This window comes from Ochlerotatus camptorhynchus, unplaced genomic scaffold, assembly GCF_037179485.1.
Source record: "Ochlerotatus camptorhynchus isolate MF236.1 unplaced genomic scaffold, CSIRO-AGI_Acam_v1.1 ptg000304l, whole genome shotgun sequence".
Lineage (NCBI taxonomy): Eukaryota > Metazoa > Arthropoda > Insecta > Diptera > Culicidae > Ochlerotatus > Ochlerotatus camptorhynchus.
The window spans coordinates 1,742,412-1,768,904 of NW_027040792.1; the positions used below are offsets into that span (position 1 = coordinate 1,742,412).

Consider the following 26,493-nt stretch of genomic DNA (forward strand, 5'->3'; position numbering starts at 1 on the left):
GCCACGCTGTGTCCTGTTCCTGTGCTTGTCTATCTCTCTCTCTTCATTAGAATTGTATAGGCATGGGCAGAATCGACAGGAGACATGGAGCAAAAAAATGATGTTTCAGCACTGGGATTCCCTTTCTCGGTTTTCCATTTTTTTTCTCCTTTGTATCTCCATACTGGAAGTGGATGACGGCGACCGACATGTTCAAGAGCCTATCTATTATTATTGGCCTGAACTTGAAAGGAATCACGACATACGGGAGGGGAAAAAAATCTGCAACCCTGGGAAACGCCGTGGATTATGATTAGGGAAACGAATTTTCGCAGAATCAAAAGGACATTGAAATGTTTGATTCACAAAAAAAAACAAGGTGGGTGGGTGGAGTGGGAATCGAACCGTGATTTTCGCAAGTCAAGCACCCTCCCTATACCAAGCGAATCACCAAATCGAACCATCAGAACCGTGTAAAGGGTGATACGGTCAAAATTTGGTCAAGGGAAAACGCGTGTAAATCGGTGAAATCGTTTATTTAAAAAATCAAATTAAATTTCTTTTTCAAGTTCAATTAGTATAAAATTCAGGAAAAATATTCAGTTAGGCTTCCGCTTTTCCAAATCCGAATTGCCGGGCCTTACGCTTGACCCCTGCCATCAGATTTTGTACAGCCACCTTGTCCACCTTCTTCGCCGCAGAAAGCCAGTTTGCCTTAAACTGCTGCTCGCCCTTAGCAGTTTTTTGGTCTTCTTTAGGTTCCGCTTGACAATAGCCCAGTATTTCTCAATTGGGCGGAGCTCTGGCGTGTTGGGAGGGTTCTTGTCCTTGGGAACCACCTGCACGTTGTTGGCGGCGTACCACTCCATGGCCTTTTTACCGTAATGGCAAGATGCCAAATCCGGCCAAAACAGTACGGAACAACCGTGTTTCTTCAGGAAAGGCAGCAGACGTTTATTCAAACACTCTTTCACGTAAATTTCTTGGTTGACAGTCCCGGAAGCTATGAAAATGCTGCTTTTCAAGCCACAGGTACAGATGGCTTGCCAAACCAGATATTTCTTTGCGAACTTTGACAGTTTCATGTGCTTGAAAACATCTGCTACCTTTCCCCTTCTTTTTGCCGTATAAAACTCCTGTCCCGGAAGCTGCTTGTAGTCGGCTTTGACGTAGGTTTCGTCGTCCATTACCACGCAGTCAAACTTCGTCAGCATCGTCGTGTACAGCCTCCGGGATCGCGCTTTGGCCGTCGTATTTTGTTTATCATCGCGATTTGGAGTCACTACCTTCTTGTAAGTCGATAGTCCGGCTCGTTTTTTGGCTCGATGCACGGTTGTAGACGATACACCCAGCTTATTTGCGGCATCTCGGAGAGAGAGGTTAGGGTTTCGCTTGAAACTACCGGCAACTCTCTTTGTCGTCTCAGCGGCTTCCGGTTTTCGATTTCCCCCCGATCCAGACTTCCTGGCTGTCGACAAACGTTCCCCAAACACTTTAATTACATTTGTAACGGTTGATTTGGCAACTTTTAGCGATTTTGCCAACTTTGCGTGCGAGTAGCTCGGATTTTCGCGATGCGCGAGCAAAATTTTGATACGCTGCTCTTCTTGCTTGGACGGCATTTTGACAACTGAAGAGTGAATTCCAAAATCAAAATAGGAGCAACATTCTACACACACACACCTTCAAAATGAGGGGTGTTCAGGTTTTTTAAATGCAAAATTGAAAGAAATACGTCAAGTTGATATTGACCAAATTTTGACCGTATCACCCTTTATGTACATGATATTTTGGAGTACAACGACGTGTCACCAAGAGCATTCCGCAAATCGACGACCGACGTGTAGTAAGTTGGAGCTGTCATACAGAAGCCCAGAGTTTTTTTTTCTTCTGCTGTGATGGATGGAGAGGTTAAAGAGATTGTTAGTTTGTATCCATCATCGCATCGCTCCGGTCTGGTTCCTAGTCTAGTTAGAAAACCAGCACAACCGAGGCAAATGGAGCAGCTCCCGCAGGGAATGGCAGCAGCGGTTTGCTGTAATAGTTTTGAAATTTCCGCATCGTAGAACATGTGTTCGAAAAATTCCGATGCTCGTCTTCCAAAAATTCTCCAGAGACGGCTTCTGGAATAAACGATAACCGACGAGGATGGAGCACAGATGACAGCAGCAACAACAACAACAACTACACCAATGTATGAGTGTTTGTGTATCTCTTGGAGTGGCATTGAATAACAATTTCCTTTTGTTGACGATATGGGGAGTCACTGCCAGAGCAGTATCTACTGCTACTTGTAACTAGCGGACCCATTGGCGTTTGCTGCCTGACTTGACTTTGGAAGTGGCACATGTTGTGTCTCATGGGAACGGGTAAATGGAGCTCAGGTTGGGGGGGTAGAAGGGTTTTTCAATTATTCAAGACATATTTTGTGATCGGTATGGAATGAACGACACTCGGCGGAATGACGAAATTGATAGTGCACGATGGGTTATCGCTTAAATGATGTGAAGGTGGGGATTGAATATCAATTAGTTTAAATCATTCGGCGGCTTTGAAGAGGATTTTTCGATTGACTTACTAGTTAAGTGAATTTTTTAAACTAATAAATTAAGCAAGGTCTACTGACAAACCGGGAAGTGTTATTGGAATTGTCTAAGCGTTTGGAACTCCGAGAACTTTCGAGATTGCTAGACCTCCTAGAACTGCATCGGTCAGATCTATGTATATTCTGGAAACTTTCTCAACTTCAGCAACTACCGGAGCATTAGGAACCTCTGAAACTCTGAGAGCTTCAGGTACACGAGCAACTATCCAAAAACTCTCAGTACTTTTGAACGACAGGAATTCCGGAAGCCTTCGCTAGTACCAGAACTGCAACAACTTCCATAATACTCCAAGAGATTTAAAAAAAATATTTGAGAACCAGCAGAGCTTGATAAACTTCCGGAAATCGCGAAACTCTCCGGACATCATTCTTCAGATATCCTCATTATCCTGGATATTGGCGGTGTTCTAGGACGTCTAAATAAATCTATGTTTCTAAATCCTCAAATATCTAAATTTCTCTCTTCCGAATATTTTGGAACCTTTCGAAACCTCCTGAGCTCCCGAAACATCCGGGACTCCAAGAAGTAACAAGACACTCCGGGGATGTTTGAGCTTCGAATATTCCAGCATATCTTTAAATTAGATAGCTTTGTGCACTGGAATGCGATTCCGGGAGTACCGTGAGTTCCATTATTTATTGCAGGATCAAGGGATTGTAAAATACCGGGAGTTCACCAAATTTCGGATATTCCAAGAATAATTGAAGGTTTCCGACAGTTACTTGATAGGGGCCTTCGTAGGGCTGGAGATCCGAGAAATTGTTGAAGTTCTTAGTGAAGTAGCTTCAAGATCCCTTGGCACCACCCGAGCTTCGACAAATTTTAGAAATGAGAGAACTCCCGAAGCCCCATATAATTTCGTAAATATCAGATGACCCGATAACCTGATGTTCCCAGGACTCCCGCAAATCCTAAAATAGAGAGCTTTAGGGCAGTCTTAATAACTTAATGAAAATTTAAGGACCTTTAAAGAAGTTTTAAAAAATGAAAGGAAGTTCCCAGAATTTCAGCGAAGTTTCTTGAATAGACGGTGTGAACAGAAAGAAAGTTTCCAGAACTTCTGGAAATATTTAAGGCTCTTCTAGGAGCTTCACGAACTTGAAGGCCAATCCATTAGCATCAGGAAAACTGGAGCAACTTTTAAAAATTTCTGAGAACTTCGGGGTTATTCGGAGAACTTTAAGGAAGTGAAGAAAACTTCAGAGATGTCCAGAGAACTTTGAGAAATTAGAAAAACTTTAAAGAAGTTCCAAGAAGCTCAAGGAAGCTAGCTTTAGAGATCTTAAGATCAGTTAAAATAGCCTCAGATATATTCCGAGAATTTTATTAAAGTCCAGAGTTGTTGGTTTGTTTTCCGTCGATCTTGTTTCCGTGCTGAGCACCAATGCTACCGACGCCAGGGAGGCAGCTCCCACACCTGGATCCTACCTATCGACCCATCAACTCATGAACCGGCTTTACTTCCCTTCCGAAGGAAGGCGTGATCAGAGATGTTATGCCTCAGAACATTCCGGCGGCACCGACTGGGATTGAACCCACGCCTGCTGGGGTGAGAGGTAATCACGCTTACCACTACACCACCGGCGCCGCTTAATTGCACGCTTATTCTGGTCAACTCAAAATCGAGTCGAATGTACCCATCTAAGTAGGGCTACTCAAAATTGAGTAAACTACATACTATTAAAAATGTCTGAGACCTTCAGGGATATTCGGAGAACTTTAAGGAAGCAAAGAAAACTTCAGAGATGTCCAGAGAACTTGGGAAAATTTGAAAAAAAAAAACTTTAAAGAAGATCCAAGAAGCTCAAATAAGCTAGGATTAGAGACTTTAAGATCAGTTCCAATAGCCTCAGACATATTCTGCGAATTTTTTTTAAAGTGCAGACTTTTTTGGAAGTTGAATGATCTGTAATGGCATGTTCTGTAAATTTCAGGACAGTTCCAAGAATTTCTGGAAAATTTCAGGGAACTCCACAAAACTACAAAGAAGTTTAGCTACATTGCAGGAACTCCATGGCTGAGGCTTGAGAACTTCAGAAACGTTTATAGAATTTTCGGAAAATTTCCATTCATTTCAGAGCTTTGAAGAATCAGTTCAGAAAAATTGCGAACACTTCAGGAAAGTTCCGAGAAAATCATAGAAGAACTTCAGTGAAGCTACACGCTTTTTCTGGTCAACTTAAAATTGAGTTCTATTAAAAAGATCTGAGAACATCAGGGATATTCGGAGAACTTTAAGAAAGTGAAGAAAACTTCAGAGATGTCCAGAGAACTTTGGGAAATTAGAAAAACTTTAAAGAAGTTCCAAGAAGCTCAAGGAAGCTAGCTTTAGAGATCTTAAGATCAGTTCCAATAGCCTCACCCATATTCCGAGAATTTTATTAAAGTCCAGACTTTTTTGGAAGTTGAATGATCTGTAATGGCAAGTTCTGAAAATTTCAGGACAGTTCAAAGAATTTCTGGAAAATTTCAGGAAACTCCACAAAGCTACAAAGTAATTTAGCTACATGTAAGAACTTCATAGAAGGCTTAAGAACTTTAGGGACGTTTATAGAATTTTCGGAAATTTCCTTTAATTCAGAGCTTCTAAGAAGCAGTTTAGAAGAATTGCGAACACTTCAGGAAAGTTCCGAGAAAGTCAGTGAAACTTCAGCGAAGTTACACGCTTATTCTGGTCAACTCAAAATAGAGTCGAATATACCCATCTCAGCGGCAAGTAGGGCTACTCAAAATTAAGTAAACGATGTTTTATTAAAAAGGTCTAAGAACTTCAGGGATATTCGAAGAACTTTAAGGAAGTAAAGAAAATTTTAGAGATGTCCAGAGAACTTGGAGAAAATTGAAAAAAAAAACTTTAAAGAAGTTCCAAAAAGCTTAAGGACACTAGGTTTAGAGATCTTAAGATCAGTTCCTATAGCCTCAGACATATTCCGAGGATTTTATTAAAGTCCAGACTTTTTTGGAAGTTGCATGATCTGTAATGGCAAGTTCTGAAAATTTTAGGGAACTTCTCAAAACTACAGAGAAGTTGAGCTACATTGCAGGAACTTCATAGAAGTCTTGAGAACTTCAGGAACGCTTATAGAATTTTCGGTAATTTCCATTCTTTTCAGAGCTTCGAAGAAGCAGTTCAGAAGAATTGCGAACACTTCAGGAAAGTTCCGAGAAAATCAGAGAAGAACTTCAGGGAAGTTACACGCTTATTCTGGTCAACTCAAAATTGAGTCGAATGTACCCATCTCAGCGGCAAGTAAGGCTACTAAAAATTGAGTAGCCTTATGTTGACTCACTTTTGAGTAAACGACGTTCTCACGAAGACCGATTCAAATTTACTCTGCGATATTTTCTGTTGCGGGGAGAGGGAGGGGTTTGTTTTGATTTTTATTCAAGGAAATGAAAATTGCCTGCTCCGGAGTTATTCTACCGTAGCAGAAAATGGTTCAACACCGTTTCCCTAAGCAATTCCAGTAAAATGTTCACCCGTTTTCGATGACGTTTCCTCCGACATGGCTGGATTTTTTTTTCTAAGTGCAGGATTTTGCTTACTCAGTTTGACATTTCTCGTTTACTCGGTTTTTTGACAACTCGATACATCGGACGAAAGTGAGTACGATCGACTCACCTGGTAAGTAAGCTGAAGTTAGCGTGTACATTAAATGCATTGAAATTAAAGGACATCTGAACTCTGAAACTTAGGAAAGTTCCGAGAGTTTCAGGAAAATTGCGGAATCTTCAGGGAAGATCCACGAACATCGGGAAAATTCAGTTTTAAGGTAGTTCGGAAAACTTCATGGCAGTTTCGAGAGCTTCTGATAAATTGCGGGAATTTCAGTGTTGGTCAGAAAACTTCATGGTAGTCCCATTTAGGCAGTTTCTTTATCTTCAGGAAAGTTCCGTGTACTTTGAGCAAGATCAAAGGACTTCCGAGCACTTCAATTAACATCAGAAAAATTGAAGAAAAAAAAAACTATCCATGACTCTGGGGCAAATAGTTGCTGAACAACTGAATTTTGAGGGCTGCCGACCTCAGAGCAATTCTATTAACATCAGGGACATTTCAGATATTTTACAGAAGTTTTGAGAACTTCAGAGGTTCGAGTTACTTCAGAAAGTTCCAAGAATTTCAGAAAAATGGAGGGACAGATCCAAGATCATTAAGAAAATAGAAGATATTTCAAGGAGCTTCAGATATGTTTAGAGAAGTTTAAAGATATTAAGAAAAGTTTCGTGAGCATTCAACTGTGGAAAACTGCAGGAAAATTCCGGATACTTCCGGAAACACCAAAGAACATCAAGGCAGTTAGAATAACTTTGGGAAAGTTGTGGAAACTTTTAAGAAATGCTGAAGACTTCAGCGATGTCCCGAAAAATTGAGAAATTGACGAAGGTTTAGAGATGTATAGAAAAGTTATGTGAACTTTAAGACAGTTCCAAAAACTTCAGGAAATTTAGGAATCTCAACAAATCGCGACTACCAATTTCTCGTTTTTTTCCCGGATTTTTTGGAATTTTCCCGGTTGTGCGATACATTTAAATTAAGCATAAAATAGAATACAATTAAGTCGATGAGACCGCTAGGTTAAATGACATTGACAATTCAACATTGGACTGCCTTAAGTTCTTTTCAGAAGTCTTCAAAAATAAATTTTAGATTCTCTCTGGGAATCATTAGAAAATGTATTGATAACATTCAAGAAATTCTCTACAGAGCACTCCGAAAAGAATCATGAAATTCATCCTGCAATACTCTTCGAGTTGTGCTTTCTTTGCATTGTTTTTGTATTATTAGCATGGTGACTAGCAAATCCCGAAATCAATTGCTTTGAGTTAGGCAAAATTCAGCTCAATCGCATTCGGTTACATGCTTAATTTAAATGTATATCGGACAACCAGCATATTACCAAAATTTCGAGAAGAATCATTTGTTTCTGCGTTTGAAGCCATCTAGATTTTTCGATGTTTTAACTGCCTTGAAGAAGTTTGCTCAGAACTCTTTAAATCATTTCCCTTCGAAGAGTTCTGTTTCAGAGAGTTTCTATAAAATCAATTTGAGGTTCTCTCTGAGAGTCTCTTGAACATTTCTTTGTCACATTTCAGAACACTCCAAAAAATTGAGGAATTCATCCTAAGATTCACTTCCAAAGAATTCCCTAAAGCTTCTATGGATAACACGTTTAACTAAACGCTTGATCGCAGTGGGATACCTCCGGTGGGAAATCGTTCACAAGCACGTATTGCACATCCCAGCCCAAGTATCATTGCAAGTTTTATTGAGGTTTTAAAACACTCTACAGGTCTAGATCATGGTCTACAGAACCATCATAAAACCCAAATAATTACTTGAGAGGTAACCAATAAGCCCGCTAACTTGGACTGATTTAGCTATATAAAGCTAACAGGGCTTCGGCACATTATTAGTCGGATTATTATTAAGCAGGCTTGTTGGTTACTTGGCTTGACCCCCACTTTCTTTCCATCAGCATAATCGAAACTTTGATATTCAGAGTTGTGCTTTCACAAAATTAGACCATGTGACCCTGAGTTCAATAGTTAATCATAATCTGCTACTTCAAGCAATCAAAAATTCGTCCATCCAAACAGGATAGTAGTTAAATTCTAAATTTTCATAGGATAGCTTAATGTCTGAATTTATCCAGCTCTTAAGCACACAACGAGGAACTAGAACAACAAGTATTCAAAAATATATCTCTGAACTTTTTGCCATTCTTGCATTTACACAAGGACGTTTCATCAAAGATGTTTAATTTTTGTTGGACTGAACCAAACACAGCGCCACCCAGAAACGCGCTAATCCACTTGGAGCATGAATTTTGTAACAACCAAAGATGTAAATGGATTTTATCGTCCATTTGGATCCCACTTCAACTCAGGGACGACCCAAAATCATCAAAATTCAGTTCACCTTGCAGAATCTCACGAATCGACAAATTAAATTCATTTCATAGGATTTTAACAGTTCTTACAGTAATGCACCTGTAATTTTTAAACAACACATATGCAGCTGGAGAAGACTTTGTTTTTTGACGTAGGACTACGTCTGTGATTCCTATATGGGGGTACACTTTGTGAAAACCGAAAATGAAACATGTAACAAAATTATGAAAGATTTGGAACGTTAATAACTCAGCTGCCCCTGGACTATTATCAATAATTTTATCACCAATCGATCAGAAATATTTCTACCCGTCTGTTAAATTTAAGACTTTATCATTATTCAAAATGTCTCTTTTGAAAATTGCACAAATGTGCAACTGTTGCTATGATAATTAAAAATATCACCGATTGCCTGCGAAAAGCGATTTCCCTAACACAGATTTCAAAGTTGAATTGCATCCGGTCTCACCAAATGGTGTTTATTCATGCACCGTGTGGTAAGTGGTGGTGTTCTCCAGTACACAACGAAAGGCTCCCCGCATGCTAATAACTATCAAGGCTGGCCTCAACCGCAGATCGAATTCAGTTCCAATCACCGTGTGTGGTGGTGTCCGGTCGTCGACATCATCATCATCAGCAGCAGCAGTGCTTTCGGCATGTGGCGTTGATCATTGTTCTCCAGTACACAACGAAAGGCTGCCTGCAAGCAGTGAGCTGCAGCCCACATGAGCATCCATAGAAGGAGGAAGAAGCCGCACCGCTATTGATCGGAATCAGTAGCTCTTCGTGAGTCGCTGTCGCTAATTCCAAACAACATACAGCCCACCTGCCTCATCTGTGTTTAACACCCTAATAGCTCAGCATTACTCAACCATCATGACGAAACGGTCCTTTTCAGGACCACCATAAATTTGTAAAAGAGTATTTTTTGGACACTTGTCAAGATCATCAATCGTATGTCAGTTCCCTTTATCAAGATAGAGCTGGAATTAGGGCGTAACAGCTTTTGTAAACAATGACTCACAATTCTATTGAAGATTTGATTAATTTACAAACATCCTAAAACTACACCGAGTAATTAAATTGTATGAAACTAGCGAGGATCAGCAATACTTTTCAGAGGATTAAGAAATATTTCCCTGATTTTTAAAGAGATTCCCAGAGATTCCATGATTTTACAGGTAGTCGACACCCTGAGTCGCGTATTATTGCGAAGATCTTCATCATTTTCATCTTTTAGTTCTCAGTTGTATCTTCCGTATCGATTTGAGTCAGCATCGTTACATAGAATTCCACAGTGATTCATCGCACAAATGCATCGCACTTATCGCGGAAAGAAGTCCCTCTACATCACAAGAGTCATCATTTGCAGCCGCCGAATGATTCATTGCATTCATCCCACGCGTTTTTGATACGGGAAGAAATCAACATCATCGCCCATCGACGAAGGCCTATTCCATCCTTCAGAGCAAATCGATTCAACTTCTTCTGTGAACCGAACAACCGTCAACTAGACATTTCCAGCCGAGCCAACGAACATTCAAGTGGACTCTTTATCTATTTCTCTCTCTCTCTCATGAGATACAGTGTAGCAGCAATACAATTTCAATTTCGATTTCTTTCTTTTTGTGCGAATTAAACCTGCTGCTGGCTGCTGGATTTTAGCCCCACTAGGTCTCGCCGGAAACTCGCGTCCCTGATAAGTGAAAAGCGCCTTCCTATGCTTTCTCCGTTGTATTGGCTAAATGTAGGTTTGTCGTTCGATTTTTTGTTTTGTTTTATGTTTCAAGTGTCCTAGAATTGATTCAATGAATGGGAGATAAATTATATTGGCCGGTTATTGGCGAATCAGTTCAGTGTCAATCGATGACATTAAATGAGGTAACAGTCACAGTTGATTGACAGTTTGCAAGAGTCAAACGGGTGTCATATGAAGCGAGTAATTTGATCTATTTTTTTTCATTTCAGCTTCAGGTAGTTTCAATTCACAGCGCAAGATCAATTTAACACACAGAACAAAACAATCGCTGCTCTGAGCTCCAGTTCCAGATTTCGTAATTCATCTACCCTAGAGCAAACATCAGAATTATTCAATCCCAATCACAGACCAACAACAAACTGCAATTGTGTTTGTGTGGGCATGGGAATCGTGGCGGAATTTGTTCCCATCGTTAGCTTGAATAAACAGTAAATAATGTGTGTAATAAATAAAAAAAAATATAAAAAAATAAATACCTCCAACGTTTTCAATCAGTGGAAGAGAGATGAGAGGCGTCGAAGCGTGGAAGCGTAAATGTAAGGCACTTGAATTTTAATTGAAGCAAATAAACCGGTAATTAACAGGTCGCCGTCGACGTAGGTGAGATTTACATTTACTACTTACTAGGAGCTGAGCTCGTTTATGATTCCAATAAAATTGACGCTTAGCGAAACAAAAATAAATCATAACCTCAAAGTGAAAATTGAACGACAAACAATGTCCGGCGGCTGATAAAATCCACCCGAAACTGGTTAACCGAAGTCTCACACGCTTATGGTGGAACCGCAATCAAATTTAATATTCAAACAATGCTACTTCCTATCGACCACGCGCTCCCCCAAGTACGATCGGATCGTTTAAAAACCGATTCGAACAAGCGTCATAAAACTGTCACCAACAACGGCTGCTGAAGCTGAAGTGCTCGTGCGAATCCACGAAGCTGTCATCCACCAGTCAGTCAGTCAACGGTTCCAGTGCCAACCAGCAGTTATAAATTATAACATAAATAATCATCAACTTTGAGTGCGGTTGCCGCTATAACATACATTCACATACGAACTGGACAGCTGTTCTAAATCTGTGTGTGTGTGTGCGTGCACGATGGAAGAAAGTGCCACAGCGAGCCATGCTGCGATTTCTTATCAAAAAAAAGTATCCCCCACTTGCCTTGTCAACGCTGCCGTTGTTTACGGTTCGGGTTGAGACATGAGATTGTGACTTTCAGATCTTGTTGCGGCGATTTGAAGCAAAATGTGACCGGCGATGATGAAGATAATCTAGCATCACCAACTTGCGATCGCACTGAGAGAATAGCAAAGCAAAATTCTTACTGATTTAAAAATTTTTTCTGAATGATATTTTGTTCTGTGCCAACATTCTCATGCGATGCATTTAGGATCATGGTCCAAGTTAGAAACTATCCAATTCCCTGAGGGTACCCGGAACATGTGTGAATGTGGTTAGGAGTATTTGATATGGCTACCATTGAGCTAGGTTTTGAATTCTCGTGTGATTTGAGGTGTCGTATGATGGATTTTCATCCAAGTCAGAATCTGGTCACTTTCCTCGGTGTATCCGTAACATTTCCAGATGTGGCCAACTTGATATCACTACCATTGAACTAGTTTTCGAATTCTCGTGTGATTTGAGGTGTCGCATGATGGATTTTAGCCCAATTAAGAAACTGGCCACTTCCTCGGGGGTACCCAGAGCATGTCCAGATGTGGCCAACATGGTCCCGCGTACTTTATTTGACTAACATTGAAGTAGTTTTTGAATTCTCATGTGATTTGAGATGTCGCATGATGGGTTTTGGTCCAAGTCAGAAACTGATCACTTTCCCCGGGAAACCCGGAACATGTCCAGATGCGGCCAATGTGATCCTTTGTACTTGCCATGACTACGATTGCACTAGTTTTTGAATTCTCGAGTGATTTGAGGTATCGCATGATGAGTTTTGGTCCATGATAGAAACTGGCCACTACTGAGGTATCCGGAGCATGTCTAGATGTGGTCAACGTGATCCCGGGCACTTGGTTTGACTACCATTGAACTAGTTTTCCAATTCTCGTGTGATTTGAGGTGTCGCATGATGGATTTTGGCCCAATTAAGAAACTGGCCACTTCCCCGGGGTTACCCGGAACATGTCCGGGTGTGGCCAACGTGGTCCCGCGCACTCGAATTAACTACCATTGAACTAGTTTTCAAATTCTCATGAGATTTTACATGTTGCTTGATGGATTTTGGTCCAAGTCAGAAACTTGCCACTTCCCCCGGGTAACCCGGAACATGTCCGGATGCGGCCAATGTGGTCCTTTGCACTTGCCCTGACTACCATTGAACTAGTTTTTCAAGTCTCGAGTGATTTGAGGTGTCGCATGATGGGTTTTGGTCCATGGTAGAAACTGGCCACCTCTGCTGAGGTATCCAGAACATGTCCAGATGTGGTCTACGTGGTCCCGGGCACATAATTTGACTACCATTGAACTAGTTTTTCAATTCTCGAGTGATTTGAGGTGTCGCATGATGGGTCCCGCGCACTTGAGTTAACTACCATTGAACTAGTTTTCAAATTCTCAGGTCCAGATGTGATCTACGTGATCCCGGGCACTTAGTTTGACTACCATTGAACTAGTTTTTGAATTTTTGAGTGATTTGAGGTGTCACATGATAGGTTTTGGTCCAAGTCAAAAACTCACCACTTCCGCGGGGTTACTCGGAAAATGTCCAGATGTGGTCTACGTGATCCCGGGCACTACCATGGAACTAGTTTTCGAATTATCAAGTGATAGGTGTCGCATGATAGGTTTTAGTCCAAGTCAAAAACTAACAATTTCCCCGGGCCACTTCCCCGGGAGTACCCGAAACATGTCCAGATGTGGCCAACGTGATCCCAGGTACTTGGTTTGACTCCCATTGAACCTTGTTTTCGAATTCTCATGTGATTTGAGGTGTCGCATGATAGATTTGACCCGTTTCAGAGCGCGTCTAGTCTTAAGAACCATATTCATCGGAACATTTTCCGGCCATATCTCCGGAACTAGTTGACCGATTCCAAAAATATTCAATAGCGTTCAATGGAGCCACAATACCTTTCATTTGGCGTCCGATTCGGTCCTGTGGTTGCCGAAAAATACGACTTATTTTATTTCATTACAGAAATCCATACCGAACGCAGAACTGAGTCGATTGGTATAAGACACTTTCTGAGGTTGTCTTGACATTTCTTAAGTTCTCTGATTAAGGCGGAACGCCTCTTCCAGAGCTTAAATATCAGTTCCTAGAAAACATACAATGCATCCCCACGTTTACTGCAGTGCAGTAAGTGTGAAGAAGCCATGCACGAATTCTCAGATTTCAGCTCTAGAAATGAAAGTGCAAGTCAACCACCCTGACGACCTTTCTGTATCGTATGTCCTTAAGTAGGTTAAATTAGGTTAGGTTAGGTTATCTTTATTAGCGAGACTTTCAGCCATAGGCTGATTCAGCTCTTTGTCCTGAAGTAACCCCAAACCTCTCTGATTCTCGCAGAATTCTCGTACATTGCCGAGACTTAACCTAAGTCCCATGAATTATCGTTATCGGAACTTCCCTCAAATTCACCGAGCATCTCTATTGTCCAACGCTTATTTGAGCATCCCCAAATTTTCTGGAGTTCTTTGAACTATTATGACGATCCTAGAACTTTTATGATGCTCCCTGAATTTATTTGATGTTCCTCGAACTTCTCGAATATTTTCTAACGCATTCTGGGGTTTCATGAATTTATTTAAGTCTTCCAAAGTTTTCCGAGGCGGACCAGCCTGAAAGTCTCCCTTTCAGCCTAACCTAACATCTTCCAAAGTTTCTCGGAGCATCCTTGAACTTTTAGAAGTCGCCTGAATTTATCTAATGTTCCCGGAAATTTTCGGAACTCACCTGAAGAACTCTCAACTTCTCAGCTATTCTTTGAGTCTATTTGAAGTTCTTGGAGCTTGGTAATAAATGTTTCTAACCTGAGAATTCCTGAACTTCTGTAATGCCCAATGATCATATTGACCAAGCAAACACCGATTATCAATTTCCTGGCTTTTTCCCGGAATTTTTGTATTTTCCTAGTCGTGCTATATATATTTAAACTAAGCATAACATCGAGCATAGGTTACATAGGTCATTAGAAACATAGCTTTTTTTGAAATTTTGTTAAGGAGATTTAGGGCTAGTTCATCTCCGAAATATGATAGCTGAATTTTTCCTGATTTTTGAATATTTCTGCGTTCGAAATCGTCAGCATTTGAATATGTTTAACTACCTTGATAATGCACTCCGAATTCATTACAGAATTTCTTTGGTATGTGAACCAGAATTTCTTTAGAATCATCACTGATAATTTGTTTATAACATTTCCAAAATTATCTGCGTAACATTAAAAAAAAATCATGGAAATCATCCCAAGATAACCCTCTTCGCATTTTTAATAATCCTCCGAATAATTTGCTGAAGCTTCCTTTCATAACTCTAGCGAGTATTATCACTTGAATTCACCTTAGAATTCTTCCCATGCAACTCTGAAATACCATGAAATTCTGTTCAGAGTTATCCTATGGATTCTTCTTAAAATTCTTTTGGAAATGTGTAGAAATTTTTATCCGAATGCCCTTGGTACTATTCTCGGACTTCCCTTGAAACTTTTCCAAATATGTATTGGGAGATATATCCTTAAAAATCGATTCCTTTGGTGTTCTTCTCGAAATTCCCTTAGAATTCCTTTAAAAAAAATACTCGAAATTATCCTCAAAGTTTGCCGTATAATTATTTCAGAAGTCAGTAGCCTCAAAGTTATTGATATTTCTTCTCACAACCGCAATATTCATTTCACAATAAACATGGTGTTATCCTTAAAATTGCATCTAAAGGCTCCTATTTCTTCAAAGTGACAAAATCCAGAAAAGTACAAGTACAAGGGCCTTGAAAACATTCCAAGGACCATAATATTATGTTTTCTTTTCATATTTATTTTCGCGAACTTTTCCCGGATGAGGTTCACATCAGCGTGGTTGTCTAAACTTACGAGATTTTCTAAATTTATCAGAGCTTTACTGAACATATTTTTTTTCTTTCTAAGACTTATCCGAAGCAGTGGCGTCGCCCTAACCTCAATCTACCTGTTCAACAACTCTCAAAACGTAAACAAACAAAACAATATTGGTTTCAATGGATACAAATCAGTGAAACTAGAAGACCCAATGCCTTTTGAAACTGATTTGAATGTAAACATGACCCTAAATAACGTTTTCAAAGTTGTTGAACAGGTAAAAAGAGAGGTTACGCGACGCCACTGATTCGAAGTACAGTTCGCTTTCAGTTGTAGAATCAGCTCGGTGTCGATCGCTATCGACAGTTTGTTCGCTCGATCAAGTGATTGTTATTGTTCATTAATTAGATAAGGCCGAGCCGAGCCGAGGATTTTTGTTCACTATGCAATACATCTTAAAACTATAGTCAAAAGGTACAACACAATAAACACTTCATCTTCCACTATCCAATAAGCCTCCTCCTTCAGAACCGGAGCCGCTTCCAGTGGTTTCATTGTATGACAGTATCGCCAACGGGGGTCAGAGCGCTTCCATTGCAGCAATGGACGCAAAACGTGGTCAGCACTCACACGCTCATCATCACGAAACGGTTGCTTTCCAAAGTCGGCGAGGCATCGACTGAAAGAACTGCTAATGAAGAACAATGTGGAGGACCACACAATGGTTGCTGCCGAGTAAACAGACGATCGCGTGACACGCCTCGAGAATGGTCTGCTTCTGTCGACAGCCGAGAGAACACTGATCAAGTGATTGTTCGGAGCGCTTTTGTTCTTTGTCTGCAAATGGATCGCTTTTATCGTCACCCTTGGAAGCAAACAATTAGCTAATGAGTGGCGTTGAAATAAGTTTTCCTTCAAGAATGGAAGTGCGAAACACACCATGGGCGAAATGGCTAATTTCGTGATAGCACTGAATGCGGATCCCGTTCAAAAGGAAGCGACACTTGCATTCAATATGTGCGAGTTTATTATCTACTACCAGACTTGGATGCGTTGGAGAGCTAGGGAAATACAGAGCCACCCTTTCTCAGTCGGTAATGGCGTAACTACCAAGCAAGACCATGCTGGAGGTGGCTGGGTTCGATTCACGGTCCGGTCCAGGAATTTTTCGGTTTGGTATATAATTGCTACACAATTGCACTAATGCAAAAATGGTGCAGGCATCGAAAGTTCTAAATTAATAACTGTGGAAGTGCATCTAAAACTCTATGTTGAGAGCACGCAATAAGTTAATATGCGATAAGTAATAAGCTTGAAATGCGGAGAAGAAGAAGAGTTGAAAGTGACCATTGGCGAAACTGTTCCCATTCAAATGGAAGCAGCATACAGGATAGTTGAGAAGACATATTGATCTTCCTTGAGTGAAGCGTGTGATCTGGGAAAAATTCCCAGCAGAGCCATGCATCGACATTGTACACTGGAGTGTGTGGTGTAAATATGTATGTGGAAAAGGAAAATTCTGCTTTATCATTTCATCAATCGGAAGAGGAATATATTCTATCAAAGGCATCGGATAAATTCCCAGCCCCAAGCGAAAGGCTTGGAAGCAGTTAGAGTGGCAAGAACGAAGAACGAAGAACGAAAGTAGGATGAAGAGAACCACAAAGATTGGTCCGGTAGCAATTTGAATAGATGTGCTCGATGATGGCAATCGACGAAATTACCCTGAAGGCCGGAGAGAACAGGAAAAGAGAACAAGCGAGTGGAAGCCAGAAACAGCAGCGATCGTTTTTGACTAGCGAAAAATCACGACGTACTTAGTAGCTACAATGGAGCGGTTGAAACAGCAACAACGCAGTGAAGAAAAGAAAACCGAAGAAGGAAAAAAATTGTGGGCGCGGAAGACAGTAAGCAGAAAGCAGCCTCCTCACGGGAAGAAATGAACTCCACCACAGATCCCTTTTTTTTCTAAAATCGACTCCGTAGAGTTTTATAAACATTTGAGCGTGAACATATAAACGAATTGAAAAAAATACTTACACGAAGTTACATGAACTATTCTTAAGTGCTCTGAACTTATCTAAGATTTTTCGAAATTTTCTTAAGTTCCAAACATCTATGAGGTACTTTAAACTTTACTGGAGTTTTCTGAGATATTATGAAGTACACAGAACTTCTATAATGTTCCTGTATATCTTTTATATCTCCAAGACATATCTGAAATTCCATTAACTAGTCATAAGTTTTCTAAACAATCTATTCGTGCTGTGGTTGTTTTAGTTTATTGAAGACTGCCAAAGCTTCTGAAGTTCTTTCAATTCAATACATTCGTGTCATAATCACTGCAACCAATACAACACATACATATTTTGTAATATGTCCGTTACAATTGTTAAATGCATGTCGCAGTACCTCATTACTATGGAAAATTAAGTAGGTATTCGTTTTTGATACAGTTACTCATACTTGCTTTTTTACAAAAAGCCTCATTCCAAACTTTCCTCATTGCTCGAAGAGTTCTGGGATTCAGAAACGAGGCTCCTATCTACCAACAAAAACTACAAGGGACAGCCCTGTTGGGTTGTACGCAATGGTGACGTAGGACTACGTGGTCTTAGAGCTGCTGATTCCGATCAGTAGCGGTGCGGCTTCTTCCTCCTTCTATGGATGCTCATGTGGACTGCAGCTCGCTGCTTGCAGGCAGCCTTTCGTTGTGTACTGGAGAACACCACCACTCACCACGCGGTGATTGAATAAACACCATTTGATGAGACCGGATGAAATTCAACTTTGAAATCTGTGTCAGGGAAATCGCTTTTCGCAGGCAATCGGTGATAATATTAACTATCAAAGCAACAGTTGCTCATTCGTGCAATTTTCAATAGTGACATTTTAAAAAATGATAAAGTCTTAAATTTAACAGATGCGCAGAAATATGTCTGATCGATTGGTGATAAATTTATTGAAATTGGTCCAGGGCAGCTGAGTTATTAACGTTCAAAATCTTTCATAATTTTGTTTCATGTTCCATTTTCGGTTTTCACATATAAAAATCACAGACGGTCAAAAGAGCTCAAGACCAAGAGCTGATCTGCCGCTTTCGGCAAGTTCGTCCCATAGCACAAATCAGCAAGCCAAGAAAAACGCGTTTTATGTAATGGGACAATTCCACCATTTCTATTGAAAAACTCAGTTTAAAAAAAAAACGACAAATGGGACCGACTTGCGATGAAAGGTAGTAACCTACATACGTTACGTGACAACTTTGAACTTTAGAGAAAGTTTTTTAACTTATCTTATGTCTCCAAAGGTTCTCTAAAATTTCCTGAATCTTTCATAAAGTTCCGGAACTTATCTGAAGAATGATCTTCATCTTCTCTGATGTTATTTGAAGTTATTTGAGGTTCCTTGAGCTCCTCTAAGGTTCACTGATGATCCAGGATTTAAAACCTGAGGTTTTCGGATAATTAAAAAACAGACTTCTAAACTTTTCTGAGTTTCCAGAATAACTCATTCACCTCCAAGACTTATCTGGAGATCTGTGATTTTACTTAAAGTTCGCTGAACTTTTCATAGATCTTTCCTAATGCTCCCACGCTTAGCTGAGATTCAGTGACACAACCAGGGAATCAATTTAAACTAATTTCACCAAATTCTATGGAAGCTATTTCGATTTTGAGAGGAAACAGTTTTTTTTTCCGGAAAAATTCTAAATGTTACATCCCTGGGAAATTAACACAGTAAAGAACAATCAATAAATTAAAAGAAATTTCGAATGCTAATGGAAACTTTTTGGAGAGGTTGGAAAGAGCTTCCAGAGCAGTCAGAAAAACTTCCGAAGAAAGTTATAAGAAACATCCAGAGGAAGCTGACAAACTCCCGATATCCAAGACGGAAAAAAATTGCGGGCAAGTCGGAAGAAACTTTCAGAAAAAGTTTGGAGAAATTCCTAGAAGAAACCGGCAGAAATTTCCGCTGTCAAGATAAATAATTGGCCAATGTCAGTCAGAGGAAACATCCAGATTGAATCTAGAAAAACCGGAATTAACTTCCAGGGGAAGTTGCAGGACTCTTGCGGTGGACGTTGTTATTCCGGAAAAAGTTGCTCCTGAAGAATCTTTCAAAGGAAATTAGAAGAAACTACCGGAGGTACTTAGAAGAAACGCCTGAAAAAAGTCAGAAGAAATCGGAAATTAAAAAAAAAAACATTCTGGAGGTGTTGGATGACACTTCCTGAAACAATTGCAGATAAGTCGGACGAAACTTTTGGGGGGAATTTGTTTTAGGTAATGATAAACGTCAAATGAGCACTCGGTTGCCTGTGTATTTAAGGAAATACGTCAAAACCCCTCACTCATCAAGCGTGAGCGTGAGTAAAGGAGTGCGCATTTGATTAGTATTGTCGCAACTCTGTAATCGTAAACTTCACGAATGAAGTAACAAACACAGTGGCGTCGCGTAACCTTACTTCTTACCTGTGCACCAACTTTCAAAAGCAGATTTAATGCCATATTCATACTCGAATCGGTTGAAAAATACACTTAATCTTCTAGTTAACTCGATATCTATCCATTGTAAGAAATATTTTGATAATTGTTTATATTTTGAGAGTTGGTGCACAGGTAGATTTAGGTTAAGGCGACGCCACTGAACAAACACTTTAATTGAATGTTCATAGTGTTGGGATTTTTTTACGTAGGATTACGTCTTTCGGCAACATATTAGGGGTGAAATTAAAAAAAAATGGACCGCTTTACGAAAGTTGGTCAGGTTTTGACCACTTATAACTCTGTCAATAGTGGATGGGTTTTAAATCTAAGCAAGCCATTCGATTGACAAAATTTCTACGAATCTGGTACAATGAACACTTTACCAATTTTCAATGGGTACTTATTGAAAATTACACAAATTTCCAACTGTAGCAATAGTGATCAAAATTATCACCGATTGCTTGCAAAAAGTGCTTTCCCTAACACAGATTTCAAAGTAGAATTCCATCCGGTTTCACCGAACGGTGCTTATTCTAGCTATCAAGGCTTAAGGGCAGCCTCAATTCAACAAAGAAGGAGGAAGATGCCGCATAGCTACTGAACGGATTCAGTTGCTCGTGAGGCGTTTCCGTGATGGGAAAAAGTGGTTTCACTTATACAGTCGCCGAATATTGATACCGAGCACGTAATCGTATGTCGAATCTACGGTCGTGTCTTGGATACAACCTCTTGCTTTTTAAGGTGGAAGTTCAGAGTTTTGAACTTTATGGTTCGATTTGGGGTTTTACTGGAATTTTTGTTTCGCTCAGATGATTAGGAAAATTCATAGAGTTCTCTCTTGAACCATAAGAGATAACTTGGAAAATATATATAAGGAATGGATAAAGTTGATGCTTCGTACAAGATGAGAAATTTTTTAAGAAGCAAATAAAAGGGACAATTTAAGGAACATTGGAGCAATTGTTCTTCCCCTTAGGATTTTTTGTGTCAAATGGCTTCTTCGCCCCCTGAGTACGGCGCTGATCAGTCGTAAAAACCCTAAACCCTCAAAACTGCTGTAAGCCTTAAGTTTCAGCGATAATTCCAAAATATCAACATGGACTAAGTGTAGAACCCGCAAACCTATATGGAAATAATGTCCCCTTCCCACGTACTTCAGCGCGAAAAAAAACCCCGGAGAACTAGCCTCCACTGGCATCACATTTCCACTTAAAGTGCAACAGCTTAATTCCCACCATCACACGCGAAGTACCTCTCCACCACCACCATCAATCGACACCATGGAGATACTCCACGATATCTCACATGATTCGATACACATCCACAAACGCCACAGTCAGCCACTCTCCGGCTCCGAGCTGCAGCGATCGTTGCCGTGTCAAATAAGTAGCAGCAGCTGTTGATCACCTCGTTCGTTCGTCTGTTACCAGTTTTCAGATAGCTTGCGTTATCGCCGACATTGGATAATTATGCTTACTTGACGTCTATTCCCGCCGTGTCTACAATTACACACATACACCACACAAGACCGATGCCCATAGAAGTAAGCAAACTCGACATTAACGCGCATTTTGCAGTTTTGCTCATTTTATTTTAATTCGAAGAATCGTCACGAGCACCATCACGATCAGTACGCAAATAAAGAATCGAAAAGGGTGTACGATTTGGTAACAGCTTTCCGGTTGATCGATTCAGAACAATACCGATCGCATTTCAGGCGCAATACCGAGGAAGGGTGCAGCAGCAGCAGAAGTAGATATCAAATTCGATTTCTCAAAGTCACCTTCTCAGCATGGCACGTCATACCTTAAGGCAAGCTACGTCCGAACGACGACGACGACGACGACGAGATCATGATACCTGCCGGGGGACTGTCTAACGGTTTCGAATTCCGAACCGCACGAAGCGCGATGACAGCAGATTTATGCATTCCAGTGCCATCGGAGTCGAATCCGAACGAGAATTATGGCTGGTGGTTGGAATCAAAAATTTGATCACCTTTGGGCCGATAATCTTCCTCCGAGGAAGATGTTCGCTTCCATTGGTCGGGTCGATTTGTGCGGCTATTATGTCGTTGAAATTCCACGCGCCACTGCACACAGAAGCCGGGGACCGGTCCTTCAATGAGTTTAAATTGATTCCAATTCGGTGCACGTTGACAAAGCGCCCTACGATCTGTAAGCTCTTCTCTTCGGCCGGTCGGTGTGCCCTCGTCGCCGTAAAGGCCCAGTTTAAAATCAAGGTATGTAAATGCATATTCCTGCTTCGATCGTTGAAAAAGAAAGTCGCGTGAGACAGACGTCACTACTGCCGCGGTCCAAGATTGAGACTGGAGTATGCTAATGAGCGATGACCAGAAGCGTGCGAAGGGTGGGCAGGAAAAATTATGCAAGATCAATCATGCATGACCTGGTTATCAGCTATTGACAACTTGGTATGCACCAAGCGCTGCGATGGAAAATGAGTGGAAAGATTGTCGACAGTGCTGGACTTCGACATGATTACGAGTGACCATGTACGTACATGTAAAAATAGAGCTACCTTTGTCAAGACCCTTTCAGATTTGAATGAAACTTTGCAGACATTTTCCACTAAAATAAAAAAAATTTAACTGGATTATTTTAGGAGAGCTTATGTAAAAAATTAGTTTTATTTTTTTTTTCTTCAAAAAATCTTGACTTGAAAACGGTATATTTGATCAAAATGACATCTGAAAAAATAAACAATGAGAGAAAAATCACTGTAACATCGTGTTTAAAAGTTAAATTGTTATTTTTTTCAAAAGACACTTTTTTGATTTTTTTTTTAATTTTGTTGTTGTGAAGAAAGCTGAAGTTATGCCCTCAAATCTGATGCAGAGTGTTAGGTGGTAAAATGCTTAAAAGTATTTTATGGTTTTAACCAGATTTAAATAAAATTATCCGAATTTTTAAATGAATTTTCAAAAATGGTTCCACGCATCATTTTCAATTAAAAAGTTCATTTGAATATATTTTCTAAGTTCATCGGTGCAAAAGTTATTGCGAAGTTTAAAAATAGGAAATTATATCTTACATATATCATCATTTCCTTAGCAACAATTAACACATGACCGCTTGAAACATTTTCTACTTATCTGTAGAGCCTTTTTACAACTGCGTCCATTACTTAGGAATATTGTTGTCTGACCCATTTTATTTTGGTGCTAGTCACATATCCTCTCACAATTAAGGTGTGATAGACAATTGTTGACATTGCACGCTGTCCCAATCAGGCACAACTCGTCTTATAAAATCTAATCCCAATTTGGGAACTTCAAAGGGTTCTAATATCCCTTTTCCAAATATTGACATTCTTTGATTGAACAGTGCTCCACAACTGCAGAGTATATGTTCAGCAGTTTCGTTTTCAAATTGACAAAACCGACATTCGCTAGACGGAATTTTTCCTATTTTATAGAAGTGATATCTGCTAGGGCAGTGACCAGTCATAAGACCGAAGATCTCTTTTACTAAGATTAAGCAAAATCCGGGTTTTTGCTGCCCTTGGTCTTATAAATCTTTTCGTCTGTCTGGATACATCTGTGCCGTTCCAGTTGCATTCTACTATGGACGTTTCCCAACTTTATAGTTCCATCCTTATACACTCAGGGATAAAATGGTTCCGGACCGATGAAGTTCGATGCAGAAGCTCATCTTGCTAGACTGTCAGCATTTTCATTTCCTTCAATGCCACAATGGCCGGGCACCCAGTATAATATTACTTCGTTCCTTTCTGGTGGATCATAATCACTGGAACACTATAAAAACGGTGCAATTGACAAGTAGGGCTTTTGATCTAATTTCCGTCCTACTAAGCACAACCCGCACTTTACCTCTTTTTTCTGAACGAGTTTGAACGAAAAATTGAATATTTCTGTCAAAGATGACTTCTAAATTTATTCACCTTTCCATTCGTACCGTTGGATTTGATAAAGAATCACAAATTATTGAGATATTGTTTAAAATCTAAGACTGCTTCTTGATTCTAAATTCGTTCTACGAGTTTCAATTCCGTCCTAACGCATTGAAACGCCATTAGATTTGCTTCGTCCTACGGATAAACGTAGAAAAAGGGGATTCGCTAGGAGCACTTCTTTTGTTTTGAGAACAATGAGCGTAAATATTCATACAATGCGCTCTAACAGGGTTTATGTTGTAGCTAATGAACTACCGCATCGGAACAAACCTATTATTGATTTGTGCATTGTGAAATCATTGATATTATTGATCTTTTCTGATCGATATAACGGAAATGGGCGATTACGACGAAGTAGTGCTCTACCCTATTGAGGGATGGTTAGACCTTGAATAAAGAAACATCTCTAGTATTTATCAAGCTATCTTTCTATCAATCTGGCGACGAGGATTCAAGAACCAGAAGCGATGGCAGAACTTTAGGAAGCAATTCTCCAGATGGCAGCGCTCCTATAGAAGCTAGCGGAACCCAATCCAGGCCATAGCAATCCGGAGCAAACACTCGAGGCCTTGGCAACAAACGTCAGCGAATTTTCGTTCGACCCGGAAAATTGAATCACCTTCGAGAAGTGGATCTTTTCGATTCGGATGCCAAGAACCTGGAACATGCCTCCAAGGTCCTATTGTTGCTGAGTAAGTTGGATACACCGTCACACACCCGGTACACCAACGTCAAAAGACGTCAATTTTGCTGACACAGTCGAAACCCTAAGGAAGATCTTCGGATCACAAACCTCCATCTTCAACAAGCGATATCAGTGCCTGCAGCTGGTGAAATCTGAAGCAGAAGACATCATCGGCTACGGAGGCAAAGTCAACCGTACTTGCGAGGATTTCGATTTCAAGAACGTGAAGATTGACCAATTCAAATGCTTGGTTGTTTGTCTGTGGTCTCAAAAGCCATTGCTACGCAGACATACGTGCCAGGCTACTCTACCGGATCGAAGCTGAAACACCAGTAGCTTCCGTAACACTCCAAAACTTGATCGACGACTAACAACGGCTCGTCAATCTCAAGGCGGACATATCCATGATCGAGCGTCAGTCAAGCTCGAAATCAACGGAGCACGCAGTTCAGGAGAAGAAGGGAACCACTCGACAACAACAGTCTTCGAAGACGGACACCTTGTTGGCAATGCGACCAGATGCACTATGTTCGGGATTGTCCATTCTCGGATCATCAGTGCATGCAGTGCAACCGTATCGGCCACAAGGAAGGCTACTGTGGCTGCTTCTCCAAACCAAAATCCATTCAAGCTGGGGAGGAAAACAAGTCATCTAACAAAGCAAGCAAACCCTACAAGGCAAAATCCCGAGGCGTATACATCGTCAATCACATCGCTCAACACTCAACACCAAGCTACAACTGGACACAGCAAGCGACATCACGGTAATCTCCAAACCTGGCACTAGCTGGGCAAACCTGCAATCAAGAAACCAACCATTGAAGCAATGAACGCGTCAGGCAAGCCGCTCCATTTGATGGGTGAGTTCGAGTGCGAAGTGAGAATCAACGGCAAAACTGCACAAAGAAGATGCTCCGTCACAACGGCTGCTAATCTGAACCTGCTAGGCATCGACTGGATCGAACTCTTCGAGCTGTGGTCAGTTCCCATTGATTCGGTTTGCAACCAAGTGAAGACAAAACCAATCGATCAACAAGTACGTGAATTCCAGGCCAAGCACGTAGATGTGTTCAACGATTCACTAGGACATTGCAAGAAGCTAAAGGTAAAGCTTTTCATCAAACCTAATGCTCAACCTATGTTCTGTCCCATGCGGCCAGTTCCTTTAAGCACAATTCCATTGTCGATGCTGAAATTACACGATGCTGGGTTGGAATCATTGGGTATCATCGAGCCTATCGATTTCTCTGAGTGGGCTGCTCCAATCGTGGCTGTACGTAAACCAAACGGATACGAATCCGGGTATCTGTGCGGACTATTCAACAGGACTCAACGCGGCGTTAGAAGCTAATCACTACCCGCTTCCCACTCCGGAGCATACTTGCAGCTCGAGGTGGATGACGATTCAAAAAAGCTGCTCACCATCAATACGCATCGGGGTTTATTCCGGTTCAATCGCCTCGCTCCAGGGGTGAAGTCTGCACCGGGAGCATTCCAACGACTGGTTGATGGAATGATGGCGGGAATACCTGGCGTCCGCTCTTTCATCGACGATGCCATAGTATTTGGCCGGGACTTGGAGTCGCATGCAGCATCACTCAACCAGCTTTTCCTACGTATCAAGGAGTATGGATTCCACGTCAAGGCAGAGAAGTGTAGTTTCTTCCAGTCGCAAATCCGCTACTTGGGACACATCGTGGACCGACCAGGTATCCGTCCAGACCCCGAGAAAATCAAAACCATCACTGCAATGCCACCTCCAACCAACGTCACTGAGCTGCGTTCGTTTCTGGGCGCGGTCAACTTCAACGGAAGATTCGTGCGCAACCTACAAGAATTACGCTATCCCATGGACAAGCTTCTCAAGAAAGAAACGAAGTGGAAATGGACATCCGAGTGTCAGCAAGCTTTCGAATAGTTCAAGACAGTTCTTCAATCAAACTTGTTGACACACTACGACCCGAACCTTCCGATCATCGTGGTAGTAGACACATCAAGCACTGGCATCAGTGCAGTAATCTTTCACCAGTTTCCCGATTGGCATCATGAAGGTTGTGCAATACGCGTCGATGTCACTTGCATCCGCAGAACGTAACTATGGACAACCTGAAAAGGAAGGACTTGCGTT

The 26,493-nt window shown here is 40.9% G+C and overlaps 1 protein-coding gene and 1 pseudogene across 1 annotated transcript in view; one reads left to right on the plus strand and one right to left on the minus strand.

Annotated features, from left to right (window-relative positions):
- Positions 1 to 26,283, plus strand: part of LOC135707123 (uncharacterized protein K02A2.6-like) — a 46,927-nt pseudogene extending 20,644 nt beyond the window's left edge.
- The window catches only part of goe (gone early), a 284,648-nt gene that overhangs the window by 232,885 nt on the left and 25,270 nt on the right, over positions 1 to 26,493 (minus strand). The gene's annotated exons all lie outside the window — the stretch shown is intronic.